General features: G+C 52.1%; 1 protein-coding gene and 1 pseudogene across 2 annotated transcripts in view; one reads left to right on the top strand and one right to left on the bottom strand.

Annotated features, from left to right (window-relative positions):
• Window positions 1-13,833, bottom strand: part of EPHX1 (epoxide hydrolase 1) — a gene marked incomplete at its 5' end in the record, with an annotated part of 40,426 nt that extends 26,593 nt beyond the window's left edge. The window contains one exon of the mRNA XM_082673504.1: window positions 13,714-13,833. The remainder of the gene's footprint in view (window positions 1-13,713) is intronic.
• On the top strand, window positions 5,414-6,219 carry LOC309819420 (small ribosomal subunit protein eS19-like; annotated as a pseudogene). The gene has a single exon. The product of its transcript is annotated as a small ribosomal subunit protein eS19-like (transcript).
• Window positions 13,834-14,194: the final 361 nt, after the last annotated feature.

The following is a 14,194-nucleotide window of genomic DNA, read 5'->3' as shown; positions in this document are numbered from 1 at the left end:
ATAAAGGACATAGACAAGCAAACCGAATCTGTAGTAAGAGACTTGAGGATAGCTCTTTCCTTTGGTATGGGGGCTGGAGCCCAAGCGCTATGTTGTCAACTCCCCAGTGAATACAGTGTGCAGACAGGGGACAGGTCCGCATGTAGCCCAGAAAAGAGAGGCCTCAAGAGCGAGACTGGGGCGTGTGACTTAACAATGCAGGGGTGCGCTGAGCAGTCACGAGTGTGGGGTGACCACGGTCGCAGGCCTCCCTATAAGCCTGTGTGCTGCCCCTCCACTGTGGCACCCCACCCGGGCTCTGATTCTCTACTCAGTGAGAACTACTGACTCAGAAGTCAGCCGCGGGTAAGCCTGATTCCTGGAGGAGGGTGGGACATTAGAGGGCAGACCTAGTCACTGGGTCCCTGGGAACAAAGTGTCACCCCGTCCCGCCATACATCGAGGAAATGCAAACACCCTGTGAGTTTGGGGAAGCCTGGTGGCCCACTTGGGTGTTCCCATTTGAAGAGCCAGCCTGGCTTTCCTGGTAGAACCCCCGTTCCATGAGACATCGCCCCATCAACAGCAACTCGGACTACCTTTGACTTTAAGAACCGGGAACATTCTGGAGTTTACAGTAAAGGATCTTCTAGCTTGCTTCCCTGTTTGAGTAGTTCAAAGCCCAGCTCTGCCATTTTACCAGCTGGGGGGCTTTGGACAAGTTACCAAACTGCTCTGAGCATCTGTGGACTCCTCTCTAAAATGGGGATAACGCCAATCTCATAGGCTCAAAACAGGTACTCTACCGATGTGTGTTCCTTCCCCTTCCCCCAAAGCCCTTATTACTGTGCCGAATCTTCATGCAGGAAGAGACCCCAGAGGACCCCTATCCCTATGAGATGACTTAGGGATAAGCAGGCTGGGAGCAGGAAAGTGCATGGCGTGGGCATCTGCTGGCCTCCCCATGTGCCCTCACCAAGGACGGACTTGAAGGATAAGGAAAGCACAAGGTCACGTACATCTTGGCTACCAGTGTTTTGCAGTCCGTGCACCTGGGTAGTCCCCGCTCTTCTGAGAAGTTACATTCTCAGTGTAAGGGAGCAGAATTCTGTTTACCAAGCCTCCCCGTTTCCAAGGAAAGCTATATTTATCTCTTCTGTGTGGTCAGCTCCTGCTGGTGTAGAAAATATTCTATCTACTTCAAAACATCAATATTTAGGAGACACCATGAAAAATTCAGAAGTAATACAATGCAAAACGAGAGTGCCTGCTTTATTATGCTAGCACCCGAAACTGGAAGGCAATTCATCTACTCCAAAAGTTCAGAGAATATATTTTATCTGATTAAGTTGTTGTTTTGTTTTGTTTGTAATGCACTTTTCCAGAATACTGGCAAAACACTTTGCTGAGAGAACGGGAGAGTGGGTGGTAGCCTTTCAGAATGAAAGCAATTTTTTTCTTGAAGCCACAGTACCCTTCCTTAAAAAATGATTAGTTTGTCTAGTAAGGAAAATGCAGCTTTTGTTGTAAACTAGCCTAATTTTTTTAAAGACACAGTAACTGGAGGACAGTGGTCATTTAGTTCTAAAATGTTGAGCTGAGAAGTAAATCTGAGCAGCAGTTGACTACTCATAAGAAATGGGATTATATGAAGTTTAAGTCCCCACATTCTATACTGAAGCTTTGAGCATGCGCTTCTGAAACTTGGGAAAAAATTAGGAATTAGTTCAAGTTGAAGAAGTCAGTTGTGCAATATGGTGACCTTTACCCTTAAAAGAGGCAAATAGAGCAATTTATTATTTTACTTTTCTTTTGTCTCTCTGGGTCTTACTCGAAAAGGACAATTTTAACTATAGGAGATCAAGTAAAAAGGGTGCTTAGTTCTCTAGGATTGCTAAAAGGAAACCCAGTCTAATAATTTCACTGAATGTATAGTGTTTCTGTTATGCTTGGGGCAAAAACACAAGTTTTAAAGCATACGATTGGGACTTCCCTGGTGGCACAGTGGTTAAGAATCCACCTGCCAATGCAGGGGACATGGGTTCGAGCCCTGGTCCAAGCCCGTGCACCACAACTACTGAGCCTGTGCTCCAGAGCCCACAAGCCCCAACTACTGAGCTCACATGCCACAACTACTGAAGCCCACACACCTAGAGCCCATGCTCCACAACGAGAGAAGCCACTGCAGTGAGAAGCCCGCACACCAAAATGAAGAGTAGCCCCCGCTTGCCGCAACTAGAGAAAGCCCGCCTGCAGCAACGAAGACCCAACGCAGCCAACAATAATAAATAAATAAATAAATAAATAAATAAATAAATAAATAAATAAAAATACCGATGGAATTAAAAAGAAAAACATACGATTCCTTTATCTTATTTATTTTTGGCTGTGTTGGGTCTTTGTTGCTGTGCACAGGCTTTCTCTAATTGCGACGAGCAGGGGCTACTCTTGTTGCGGAGCATGGGCTCTAGGCGCACGGGCTCAATAGCTGTGGCACGTGGGCTCTAGAGTGGAGGCTCAGTAGTTGCGGCGCACGGGCTTAGCTGTTCTGTGGCATGCGGGATCTTCCCGGACCAGGGCTCGAACCTGTGTCCCCTGCATTGGCAGGCGGATTCTTAACCACTGCGCCACCAGGGAAGCCCACAATTCACTTTTAGATTGATACTGAAAGTTCAAGTGAAAACTCTTTTCTTGTAATTTGAATATGTAAAGTATCAAGAAGTCATTTTGTTCTTTTAAAGTAAATAAGAGATTTGTATTGGTGCTGGAAAAGTAAGTATAAACTTGCTTTTGGATCAAAGGGCGGTTTAGTAGACGCTACCTATGACTATGAGCTGGGGTCTTTGCAGGCACAAGGAACAAGACAGAGTCCTGTACCTGCTGAAGTGCATGCTCTAGTAGGACAGACAAACAGATGAACAAATAACACCTTTCTAATGATAGATACAATATATCTGCACAGATGGAAGAGAAGTGTGCAAAGTTAGAGTGGTAAGTCTGCCACAAAGGTTTCACAGAGGAGGGGGTCACTGAGTAGGGTTTTTAAGGATGAATAGGAGTTTACCAGGCAGAAAATAATGGTGGAATGGGGATAAATCTAGGGAGAAAAGAGAGCATGTGCAAAGGCATGGAAGTAAGAAAGTGCATGGTGTAAGCAAAGAACCACAAGAATCTACATCCATGTTCAGTGTAGAGCTGACGATTACAAACTTTGGAGTGCAGTCATTTAATTTCTATATTAGCTGAAAAGAGTCCCTGCCTTATCTCTTTTATGAATTGTTACTTCATCATGTTGAAGCTGACTCAGGAGTTTAACTTAGAAATTGTGTTTGCAATTCAGATGACCCTTCTGTAAATTAGATGCCAAGGGGAGTGAGGAAAGGAAATATACTTGGGAGGTGAGTATTTCATGGTTGCATGAGAAAAAGGTGGCCAGGGCAAGAGATTACTCAAAACCAACATTCCACCCCAGCTGCCCTTAGTGATTGGGCTGCTTCAGCAAATATGCCCTGAGACTGATAGTGTGGCAGACTGCCAGCTATGTTTTCCTCTTCGTTCTCAGCACTGGAATTTTTATTTTAGTTGGAGAAGCGCAGCTAAACACTACATTTCTTGGCCCTCTTTGCAGCTCAGTATGACAGGGTGATTAGGTGCTGACAAAGAGCTGGAAGTGTATCTGAGGCAGAGCCATCTGTGATCCAGACAGTACCTTTGTGTGATTAGGAAAAGGCATCCATTCCTCAAAATACCATCACAAGATGAATCTAATATACTGCTTTGCCATATGCTAGAAAGCACTTGTAAATAAAATATAAATCCATGATGTTGATGATATGAATGGCATCCTTGTCCAGTAAACAACCTACACAAGAGTACATGGGTCCTGCATGTGTGTGGAAAACTATGTAGAGAGCCCTGACTCAGCTGGGAAGCACACCCTTTTGCCCTTCCCCTTTCTTTTCATGCTTCCTGGGACTCAGACATGATGGCTGGACTCTGGTAGCCATTTTGGACCATGAAGTGATCTTGAGGATGGAAATCAGAGATGATGGAAGGATCTTGCATTCACCATGGAGCCACCAGCCCAGGCCTGGACTGCTTACTCCCAAACTTCCTTTGTATGACAGGAAAATAAACTTCTATATTGTTTAATCCATTGTTATTTTGAGTTTTCTATTATATAAAGCCTAACATAATCCCAACTAATTGAGAAAGTCAGGGCGGAAAGAAAATATATCAAGTTCCCCCAGGGCGCACACTCTTAAGAACAAATGCCCAGTCTTCAAAATTTTCAGTGCTCTATTACTGTTCCATCTCTGGAACATTTATATGATAAATAAACATTTTCCTGCTGCCCCAATCATATAAAGGTATGTTCTCAAAAGACAGCAAAGAGGAAACAAACTTTCACTGAATATGCTTTTGCATGTTGAAAAAAAAAATTCTTTTTACCAAATGCATGTACTATCTACCCCAAAACAAAATAATTATACATTTAAAAAATATGGACAACCACAAGAGTGAGTCTTCCCTGTGATCCAGCTCCAACAGTGAGTCAGACACCTCGCAGCACCAGAACTGCGCAAACGCACTCAGCAGCTGAGGTGTGACTTCCCAGTGGCCAAGAAGCCCTGGAGACAAAGGTGAATCCGGAAACTCAGAAACCCATGGGCATCTGAGGGCCGGGGGCCTGGCGAACATGTGAAACAGGGTAAAGAAAGCTGGCTGGGCTGTGGGAGAAACACTGGCTGCCGAAGAACGGGTGTCCAAACGGGGCTGTCCTTTCTGTGCACATGGCTCCCACTGCCACCTCTGGACAGATGACAGACATGAGCATCTCTAACCCAGACCCCCTCTGAGCTCCAGACCCAGGCACCCACCTGCCAAGTCGATAGTTCCTCAATGTCTCAAAACCTCCTCCAGTGCATCTGAAGTTGCACTTGTCTCCCTAAACTTTGTCTTCCTCTGGGGTTCCCTCTCACTGTAGCTGGCAGTAGCCACCTTCCAACTGCCAAGCCAAAAACCCAGGCGATGTCCTTGAAAGACCCCTCCTCCATTTCATCCACATCCAATCTCTCGGCAAGTTCCGGCAGCTCTACCTCCCAACTTATATCCCCAATCCTTCTCCACCACCACCACCCCGCCCAGGTGCCCAGGTGCCCGTCTCTCCCTGGACTATAGCCGGTCCACTCACCCCTGCTCTGCCCCCCAATACACTCTGTAGCCAGAGCGATCTTTTGGCAATGCAAATCTGACTCTGTCGCACCGCCTGCTAAAACTCTTAAATAGCTTCCTGCTACTTTGGGGACAAAGCAACGCTGGTTAAGGTGACCTTCAAGGCCTGTGTGGTCTGACCTGCCCACACCCCTCCCAGGCTTCAGCCCTGACCCCCATGTCCTTTCAGGCGTGTGTGCTCACCTGCTCCCTCCAGCTGCAGGGCTTCGCGGAAATGCTGGTTCCCTCTGTCTGCAACGCTCTTCCCGTCCCTTCTCAGCTCCTTAACTTGCGTTCATCCTTCCGATTTCGGATCGTGTCCCTCCTCCAAGCCTATTTCAGCACCACGCACCTCTCCTTCCTACCCCTCGTCACTGTCACGTTTGTCCATGACGTTATGTGACTGGTAGGGGTCTCCCCCACTGGAAGGAAGCTCTTTGAGGGTAGAGACTAGGGCTGCTTTGGCTCCCCTGTGTCCCCAGTGCCTGGCACTTATTGGATGCTCGGTAAATATTTGTTGAATGGCCTTTTCCCCTGGCTGGCAGCTCGGAGGCTGCACGATGCCTGGAGTTACTGTAAAAGACGTGAACCAGCGGGAGTTCGTCAGAGTGCTGGCAGCTTTCCTCAGAAAGTCCAGGAAGTTGAAAGCCCCTGAATGGGTGGACACTGTCAAGCCGGCCAAGCATAAAGAGCTCACTCCCTACGATAAGAACGGGCTCTACACACGAGCTGCTTCCACAGCAAGGCACCTGTATCTCTGGGGCAGCCCCGGGGCTGGGGCGGGGGCTCCGTGACCAAGATCTATGGTGGGTGTCAGGGAAACGGTGTCATGCCCAGCCACTTCGGCAGAGGCTCCAAGAGCGTGGTCTGTCGGGTTCTCCAAGCCCTGGAGGGGCTGAAAAAGGTGGGAAAGGACCAAGATGGGGGCTACAAACTGACATCTCAGGGACAGAGAGATCTGGACAGAAAGCTGGATGGGTGGCAGCTGCCAACAAGAAGCATTCGAACAAAATGAAGTGCTGTTGACAATTTGTGATAAAAAAAAAATTTGTTGAATGAATGAATTTAAAAGTTCTTTGAATGACAGCGTTGAAAATGATCAGACCTTTTGAGCAAAAAGTGGCTGAATTCTCCTTGAGGAATTATAGACGACCTACTTCTGAGCCTAGTTTGTAGAGATGGGCCGGTATCCCAGGCGCACTGTAAATGTCAGGGTTTGGGATCTAGAAAGATGAGGCTCAGCCTCAGGATCCTGCTGACCACGATGGGGGGAGGGGTGGGCCAGCCAGCCTGCCCTCGGAGAGTCTTCTCCCTCGGACCCAGGCAGGTGGTGAGAAACTCACAATCTGAAAATGCTCCCCAAGTCATAGAAAGCTACTAGCTAACTCCAACTCCTACCATGTACCTGGCCTTGGGCTGGATGCCCAAATGTCCTTCAAGAGAAGAGGCCGAGGGCTTCCCTGGTGGCGCAGTGGTTGAGAGTCCGCCTGCCGATGCGGGGGACGCGGGTTCGTGCCCCGGTCCGGGAAGATCCCACATGCCGCGGGGCGGCTGGGCCCGTGAGCCATGGCCGCTGAGCCTGCGCGTCCGGAGCCTGTGCTCCGCAACGGGAGAGGCCACAACAGTGAGAGGCCCGCATACAGCAAAAAAAAAAAAAAAAGAGAGAGAAGAGGTCGAGAGGGTGGACACAGACCTGAGCCCCAGGAGAAGGCCCAGCTGTGGCCTGCACGGGGGATTCCTCCCTCCAGCCTGTTGTCTGATGTCTTCCTGACAGGGATTCAGACTCAGGAGCGTAATAACCTTGTGTTCCTTCTGGGGAAGTAGTCGGCCAGTGGTCCACAAGCGCGGGGCAGAGGGGTACACTGTGTGCCCCCCGACTCCAGGCCAGAGAAAGGCAGGGCTGGGGTCTGTGTGCTTCCTCGGCCTCGGCCCCTCGCCGCCCTACCCAGCCTTGCTGCTCCTCCCTGGGGAGAGACATATCCAGCAGAAAGGGGAAAACAGATGGCTTCCCTTCCACTCCAGATGGGCATGTCAAGGAAGGCCACCCAGACCAGGAACGTCCCTCCAAGCAACGTGCACCGAAGGCTGGCCAAAGCCTGGGGCTCCCAGGGGCTCCCCAACAGCGATGCCCAAAACTCCCAGGCAAGCTCACTGTAGCGGAGACCGCTCTGGCCCAGGATAGATGGGGGAATACCCTACGTGAAGGGCCTCCCCAACCCTGCACAGCCCAGCACGTGACCAGCCTCTCCACCCACAGGCTTTTCTCGGAACCTCAGTGGCCAGCGGTGCTGGGGTGGGCCAGGCCCATGGGCAAGGTCAGCTGGGCTGGACAGATTAGAATGCTCCGCACTTGGGACAAGGGCCATGTTTATCTCCCTGAAAGATCTGGAACCAAGCCCCGGGAGAGCAGCCTGGCAGGAAAAGAAACATGTCGTTTGTAGGCAAAAACAAGGGGAAGTAAAAAAGTAAAAACAGTGTGGGGGGGCAGCCTTATTATGGGGAACCCTGTTCTGGGGCCTGAGTGAAGGCACATCACTGTATGACCTGGAGGGTCACCCCCGCCCCCTGCCCCCATCCCCATGCCCCCAACGAGATATATATATATATGCACACACACATACACACACCTGTATAGACAGAAAGAATACAATTACTGACTGCTGATCTGATCTGATGAAAATCTTTATGGACTCAGGAGCCAGCTCGGCTGGTGGTCAGGCACTCAGGGCCTGCTTTGAATCCTGGCCCTATCCCTTACCAGCCATAGCCTAGGTAAACTTAGGCCAGTGTCTTCATTTCTCCGAGCCTCAGTCTCCACACCTGCAAAATGGGTGGAATAAAGTACATCCCTTACTGAATGAACTCAGGGAAAGTGGCCGCACAGGGAACAGCTGTCACAGGCATTCGCTTTTTGTTTTTAAATCCTGAGGACACTAAAGGTCGGGGAGAGAGGCCTACCCTGAAGCTGAGGGAACCTTCCCTGAGGAAGTGTTATCTGAACCAAGAAGGGAAGTTAGGAGCGATCCTTGAAAGAGAGAAAGGCAGAGGGTTCCAGGGCGGATAGGATGCCTGAAGGCCAGTGTGGCTGGAAGGCAGAAAGTGAGGGAAGCACGGCCTAGGATAAGGAGGGGGCTCTCGGCTCTGGGGCCTGAGTGAAGGCAGCCTCAGCACCTGCCAGGAGGGTCTGGATGGGTGAAGGGGGGGAATCATATGGGTGGGTTGCCTGGCCCAGAGCACCTTCAGAGAGGGGATGCTGACCTCCACAGATTTTAAACGCCCCTGAGCTGGGGGAGCAGGGGCCACCACAAACTCATTTACACAAGCTGCCATGCAGACTTTTAGTTAAACAACACAAGTGGGGAGCAGACTCTCTCCACCCTGCAGGGTTCACACACTCATGCTCTGGGAGTTTCATTTGAATCCTTTCCATCTCGCATTCTGTCAAGTTGTCCACTGGTTTAAATTACCAGGGAAAAAACCCAAGTGGAACACAGTTCACTGCCTATGAGGAAAAAACATTACCTTCCTGGAATTTCAATACGTGACATTCTCTATTTGAGGAGAGAAAGACTCCTATTTCAGGAGATAATAGGCGTGGGCCTATTATATAGGTGTATAATACACCGATTTGATTTCCTTTCCACCACTAACCACACTCTCTCTCCTCCCTCCCCTCCCCAAGTCTGCTTTTCCTCAGCGACGTGCTCCCAGTCTGGAAGCTTCCTCAATAGTGTGTAACAGGATAGCACTGCGAGCTGGGCCACAGCACAGTCATTTGAGCTGGCTTTATTGTCTGAAACGCACTGAAAGGGTCCCTGTGCCTCACGTACTGCAGCCCTAAGGACTAGAGTCTGAGCTCAGAGGAATATTCTGGGTTGCTGGTGTCTTGGTGAGGTTGGTTTGCTTGTGGAAATGTCTAGGTTGCAAAAAGAAATAAAAAGTCAAAAAAGGCTGAAAGTACTTCTGAAGTTCAACCAAAGGTCCAGGGGGCAACTCTGAAATTAAGGTGTTCCATCTTGACAGTATCACTGTGACCCTGAGACCCACCTGTGGGAAGGGGGCACAGACCCGGCCGAGGGCAGGGGGCCGCCTTCCCCCACCTGGTGGCCAGCCTGCCGGCTCCTGCGTCCTCACAGCGACAACTTGGTTCACAGGCAGAAAACCCGGAAAGCAGGAAAATACATCCATTTTCTCCTAAAGAGTTGGTAAGAGCGTCAGATTTCCCTGAGCCCTTGGCACTCAGGGGTTAATCATGGAGCTTGGTGCTGGAATCAGTGTTTCTCTTACTTTCCAAAAGGTCCAAGTCTCTCCAGTTCTAACAAGAAGGGTAGTACAATCAGAAAGTCGCACCCAGTATCGCAAAGGCCACTCATGCCACCTGGAAAGCCAAGTGGCAGGCTGAGCCGCCGGGGGACACCCTGAGATGGTGGTCCTCGGGGAAGGCCCACGCCCAGCCACTGAGAAGCACCACACGGGTCTCTGACTCAGAGGCACCTGGCCTCCCGCTGCTGGTCACTGGCTTCCTGCAGCCCTCACGGCTCACAGCGCAGGCCACACCCTGGCTACAGCCAGCCCGATAGGCCCACGGCGGGGACGCTCAGAACCCTTCCAGAACATGAGGACGCGTCTGGGCAGCACCACCTCCTCTGAGGAAGCCCAAAGAAGCCCTGGACTTGGACATGGTGGTGGGAAGACTCCGTAAGCACAGCATCTCCCCGTGCTACGATAACCCTAAGAAGTAAGGCGTAATTGTTTTCTGTTTTAAAGAGATTGAAAAATGAAGCTCCAAGAGGCTAAACAGTTTGCCCAAGTTAACCCAGCTTGCAAGGGCCAAGAAGATATTTCGATTCAGTCTGTTTATCAATCTTCCCAAACGCTAAAGGTAGTAAAAACTCCTGCTCTTGACTCGGGACAAGACCCATGGTTCCCATTAGCTATAGATTCCTCCAGAAAGTCCTTGAAATCCCCAAATAGAAGAGCATTTTTTTTTCCTACCGCAAGCACTTTCAGTTGAGCCTAACAGGTGTGGCTTAGCAGTAGTTGGACTGTGCACTCAAATGGCTCCTCATGAGAACGGTACCCGCTGCCTGACAGCAAGGCCAAGACAGACCATGGGGTCCAGTGGACAGGAAGACTCCACTGCAGGTCCTTGAGCCTGTCTAAAGGAATGTTCACAGGCTAGACTTCAGACAGTGAAAATAGCTGCTCTCTGGTGACAAAGGATGAACGATGACCTCCCTCAGGAAGTAAACATAGAGTCATTCCTCAGTATCCGTGGGGGATTGGTCCCAGCACCCTCCGGATACCAAAATCGGTGGATGCTCGGGTCCCATATATAAAATGGCAGAGTACAGTCTGCCCTCCGTACGGCTGGGTTCCACATCCACGGCCTCAAAGCCTAGGCATACGGAGGGCCAACTGTAACCTTGATGGCAGAAGAGGCAGTTTCGGTTTGAACCTGGTTTGCACAATGGCGTGTTCACTTAGGCAACCAAGGGCAGGATCGTGCCGTTCTCTCCTTGATAAGAGAGCGTCCAGCACTCCCTCCTCAGGGAAGGGGGTGGGGGTGGGGGCTGGATCCTTGGCAAAGCTTTGGTTCCCTCTTGGGGGAAATGCTGGGGTGCCATCTCCCTGCTGCAACTTCCCCACCTGACCGTACGGCCCCTGGAGCCTCTGCTCCTAAACCACTAGGCTCGGGCCAAGAACCACCCACCAGCAGCCCACAGGTGACCCGTGGGGCCAGCTGACCTGGGTAGTGACTCTTCTGCCTCCACCCTGGGCCCTCGACCTCTGCCTGGGGTCTTGCCTCCTACACCCTGGCCAGGCCCTTCACTCTTATTTGACGCGGCCCGCAGCGAACCCGGCGTAGGCTGCAGGACCACCTAGGCCCCATCAAAACTGACAGCTTCCCAGTAACCTCTTTCCTTTTCTGAAGATCCCTTTGGATTCTTAACTACAGAATCATCACATATTAGATCTGTAAGAAGCCTTGCAGATTATATACCCCAACCTCATTTCATGGATGAGGTCCCCAGAGGGGAACTTACTGGCAGAGCTGGGATACCAGCCAGATAGTCTTCCTATGCCAATTCTCTTTCCACATCACTGTATCACCTCTCAAAGGAATGAATCACTATGATGGGATGTAGGGTCCTATCAGAGGTGGGTTTTGAGCATGGGATCCTAGAGACCCCTCAAGTCACCACAGGCCTGTTCTGTCTGTGTCCACTCCAGCCTGAGTGGGTATGCTCTGGGCTCCTTCTTCGGCAGTAGTGAGCAGCTCACACTGAGCCCTGCCTTATTTTGTAAGCCCAGCTGGGTTCCATGTCTTTGAGTAACTCAGCTCAAGGATGGAAAACTGGAATCTGGGCAGCCCCCGCCTTCCCATGTCTGGGCTAGGCCAGGATGCTGGAAGGAAAGTCAAGGTGCAAGTCAGCAATCACTAAGCCTGGGCATGTCAGGTTATGTCGATGGGAGGGTCACCGTGTATTGATAACATGGGGGCCCCCTGTGCCCTCCAGCTGGTGCTGGATTTAGACCTCAGACATGAACGAGGACACTACAGGAGGGGGCTGGGGGAGGCACTCCACTTCCTCCAGTGATCCGAAGCCCTTTCTCTAAAGGTCCCTCTGCCCAAAGAGGCCCCATTCAGTCTCTTACCACGGACATCCCACTCCCATAAGTCTGTACCAGCCCATGCACTTAAGGGATAGCCGGGAGGCAGGTGGGATTACACAGGGAGCATGTGGTGGGAGCAGGTGGTGTTGAAGTTCACCCTGGCGGCCTTGCTGAGCAGTTATTTCCCATGCAAGACTTTCCTTTCCTGGAACTGGAGGTGGGGGGAGCCTCTTGTTCTCAGGCTGAGCCAGTTAAGTTTATCCAGTAGCCCACTCACACCAAAGGACCCTGGTGGCAGCTTGGCCCACACTCAGCAAACACAGATATAAAGTTCATCCATGCCAGCCACACGCCTGCCATGGGGCCTTTGCACTTGCTTGACCTGTGCACCATCACTCCAGATAGCAGTCTGCCACCCCCTTACTCCTCAGTATTATTCAAATATCCCCTCTCAGGGGGGCCTTCTTTTACCCGCCCCCCACTTCTCTTTTCAGTGCTGTATTTTGCTCCCACATCGCTTTCTAACATAGTTTATATTTTACAAATCTATTGTGCGTATCGTCCATCTTTCCCCCAGCAGAACGGTAGACTCCGTGAAGGCATGCTCCCTGCTGAGCCCCGGTGCAGGGGCAGAGCCTACACACAGTGGTCAGCACGCTCGCACTGCCCACGCCTAGGTGTGGACATGTGGGAAGGAAAAACTGCTTTTTGCTAAATCAGACCTGCTGGGGCTAGTGAAAGGCTCCTACAACGTCCCCAAGCCCCCACTCCCTGAAGGAAGCAACCACCATGCCAGAAGACAATGCTACTTCGCGGAGCGGTGCCGCTTCTTGCCGAAGTTTATTTTTAACGCTGAATTCAGAGGAGTCTGCGGAGCGGCACTGAGACAGGCATAAATCCCAATGCTCTCAGCAATTTCCCGCAACAGCTCGTGAATCCGATGTACTGGGTGCTGAGGTGCCGAATGCAGAAGTCCCCCCTACTCCACGGCGGAGCCGGCACGGAGCTACAGCGCGGGGAGGTGGGGCAGGGCAGAGAGAAGGCTGTCTGCGCATCCGGGCGCCAGGGGCCCACCCAGGCTTTGTGGAGCCTGAAGTTTATATAGTGGAGGAGAGCGAAGAGGGTGGGGGACGAAGCTTCAAAATAAGTCAAAACTAGGATCACAACATTGTTAGAGTCTGACCGCGCCTCCACCCCTTAGGCGTCAGAAGGGCCGGGCAAGTGAGGGGCCGGAGGTTTAAATTCCCCAGCTTCCTGCGGGGAGGGAGGCTAAAGGAGACTCGGGCCTCTGCTGCGCTTACACTGATCACATCCCTGGGCTCCTGCTACATGGTGAACTCTTAACCCCGGGCCCAGGTTTCCTCTCCCTTGCGCTGAGCTGAGCAGGTTGGCCTTCTCTCCCGAAAGAAGAGCAAGGGGAGGGAGAGAAACACTGGAGCGGCGCACGGAGATGGCGAGAGAGCACGTCTCAGCTAAGAGACCTGAGATCGGTTTTAGGACTCCGGTGACAAACAAGTGCAGTTGCACTGCGTGACCCAGACGCAACGTGGAAGCGGTACTCTCCAGGAGAGCCAAGCAACGGGGTCCCGCTGCTCTCCCCCGCTGGCCCGAGCCCGCTCGCAGGGCTCACGCGGGCCTCTCCCGGAGCCCGGAGCGCTTGCGGGCCAGAGGGGGCGGGGGCCGAGCGGCGCGCTCGGAGCCTAGGTCTCGACGGAGCTGCGGGCTGCGGGGAAGCGGGCGGGAGCGGAGGCCTGTCTGGAAGTCTCCCTGGAGCCCTGGCCGGACGGCGCCGGCCGACAGCGTCCCCAAGCCCGCGGGATCGCGATCCGCCCCTGCACCCCGGGAGCGCGGTCACGGCCGCCCGGGCCCCGGAAACTGCGCACGACGCCCCCGGGCGCTTACGGTCGTCTGCTCCTGGCTCCCGGGCTCGGCGGCAGCAGGTACGCGGTCCCTCCGGCTCTGGCTCCCCGGGTTCCCCTGCTCCCTATCCGCGCGTCCCCTGCCAACACCACGCTGACCCCGCCCCGGCTCGGCCTCCCAGAGGGGCGGGCCGGGGCCGGGCCCAGGGCGGCGAGGCTACCCGGGTTCAGTCGCGCTCCGCCCCTGGAACCTGAGCGACCCGGGCGAATCTCTGCACCTGCCTAAGCTCCGCCTCTGCTTTGGAAGAGGGCTCTCAAAGTGCTGCCCGCGGACCCGAGGACAGAAACGAAGCCGAAGTGTTTAGTAACTCAGGCAGTAACTTTGTCCACTGAATCAGAAAACAAACCCGAAGGTTGCACGTTGTATGACTTGTTTCATATTTCTAGCCGTTCATTGCTATTGTATTTTACACATGTATTGGTCCAGGACAGATTGGGAAATTTAAAAACAAACAAATTTGTCT

The sequence above is a fragment of the Grampus griseus genome, assembly GCF_964374135.1.
Source record: "Grampus griseus genome assembly, chromosome: 1".
Lineage (NCBI taxonomy): Eukaryota > Metazoa > Chordata > Mammalia > Artiodactyla > Delphinidae > Grampus > Grampus griseus.
Note: the sequence above shows the minus strand (reverse complement) of the source record. Positions and strands in the feature narration are given on the sequence as shown.